Raw genomic sequence first — 2,418 nt, forward strand, 5'->3', positions numbered from 1 at the left:
CATCAAAAAGAAAAAGAAAATGTATTGGTGATGTAGAATGATTGGAACCTTATGTTTGTGGAAATGTAAAATTGTAGAACTACATGGAAAAGAGTATGGCAGTTCCTCAAAAAATTAAGAATAGAATTTCCATATCTAGCAATCTCACTTCTGAGTATATACCCCAAAATAATTGGAAGCAGAGATCTTGAAGAGATAGTTGTATACTCATGTTCATAACAGCATTATTTACAATAGCCAAAAGGTGAAAGCAATCTAAGTGTCCACATACACATGAATGGATAAACAAAATATAGTATATGCATACAATGGAATGTTATTCAGCCTGAAAAATGAAGGAAATTTGAGCACATGTTACAACAAGGGTGAACCCTGAGGACATTACACTAAGTGAAATCACCCAGTCACAAAAATACAAATACTTTATGATTTCATTTACATGTTATATCTAGAATAGTAAAACTCATAGAGATAGAAAGTGTAATGTGGCTGCCAGGGATAATAGATGGTCTGAATATGATTATATTAATGAAATTGAATCAACAATCTATCAAAACAGAGAACAGCAGCCTAGATGAATTCATTGGTAAATTTCAATCAATATTTAAGGAGAAAGGATCCAATGCTCTATAACATATTTTGGAAATATGAATGCTTCCTAACTCACACTATGAAGCCAGTATTGCCATAATACCAAAATAAGAAAAAGGCATTACAAGAAAGGAAAAATACAGACTAATATCTCTCATGAACATAGATGTAAAAATCCTCAGCAATATAAAATTATCCAAGTATATCCAACAATCTGAAAAGAAAGATGTAATACTATGAACAAATGGAGTTTATTCCTGGCCTGCAAGGCTGATTCACCATCTGAAAATCAATTAATGTAGCCTATCACATCAACAAACTAAAGAAGAAAAAGTAATTGACAAAATCTAACACCCATTCATGATAAAAACTTTCAACAAACAGGAATAGAGGGAATTTCCTCAATTTGAAAAAGAACTTTCACAAAACACTTACAGCTAAAACCATGCTTACTGGTGAGAAATATTGGGAACACGGCAAATATTTACCCTGTCAGCATTCTATTCAACATCATGCTGGAACTCTTAGTTATGGCCATTAGAAGGGGAAAAAAAGGTACACAGGTTGGAAAAGAAGTAATAAAACCATCTTTGTTCTCAGATGACATGATATTCTATTTAGAAACCCCCAAAGAATCAACTAGAAAAATTCCTGGAACTAATATGTGATTACATAAAGAATCCAGGATACAAGACTAATATGAAAAGTCACCAGCTGTCCTAAATAAAAATAATAAATAATTGGAATTGGAATTAAAACACAATAGTATTTACCCTACAATCAAAAAGTTAAAATAGGGCCGGTCGATTGGCTCAGTTGGTTAAGAGTTGGCTTAAGAGCACGAACTCTAAGCAACAGGGCTGCCGGTTCAATTCCCACATGGGCCAGTGAGGCTGTGCCTGAGCTGAGCTGTCGCTGAGCTGCCAACAGGTGGCAGGATGGCTCAGCTGGTATAACAACAAGATTGCCTGTTCGATAAGACTGAACTCGGCACCTTGAGCTGAGCTGCGGCCCGGATGGCTCAGTGGATAGGGCATGTACTGTTAAAACACAACAAGCCTGCTGGTTTGACTCCTGCATGGGATGGTGGCTACGCCCACCCTCATCTAAGATTGAACACAGAACCTTGAGCTTAGAGGCCACGAGCTGCTGACAAAAAGCCAGATGGCAACTGGCGCCCTCCACAACTAAGATTGAAGGACAACAACTTGGCTGGTCCAACTTCCCCAATTCCCCAACACTGTTCCTGTCCCCCAATTCTCCAATAAAATCTTTTAAAAAAAAGTTAAAAGTTAAATGTAAATCTAACAACATTTTCAAGATCTCTATAAGGAAAATTATAAAATTCTGCTAATAGACATCAAAAAGAATCTAAATAAATGGACTGATATTTTACGTTCATGTACAGGAAAATTTTATATTGCTAAGATGTTAGCTTTTCTTCACCTGATTGATAAATTTAATGCAATTTTAATCAGAACACCAGCAAGTTAGTTTGTGGATACTGATAAACTGATTCTAAAGTTTATAAGGAAAGGCGAATGACCAAGAATGTCTAATATGACATTGAATTAAAAGAACAAAGCCAGAGGATCTACACTACCCATATTATAGCTTTCAATAAAGCTACAGTAATGCAGTTAGTGTGGTATTAATGAAAGAATACACATATAAATGGAAAATAATATAGAGTCCAGAAATAGACTACACAGATGTATTCAACTGATCATTGACAATGGAGCAAAGATAAAACAATAAAGAAATTATACTCTTTTCAAAAATGGTACTTGGGCTGGCCAAGTGGCACGATGGTTAAGAACTGGCTTG

Source organism: Hipposideros armiger, unplaced genomic scaffold (genome assembly GCF_001890085.2).
Source record: "Hipposideros armiger isolate ML-2016 unplaced genomic scaffold, ASM189008v1 scaffold_492, whole genome shotgun sequence".
NCBI classification, from domain to species: domain Eukaryota; kingdom Metazoa; phylum Chordata; class Mammalia; order Chiroptera; family Hipposideridae; genus Hipposideros; species Hipposideros armiger.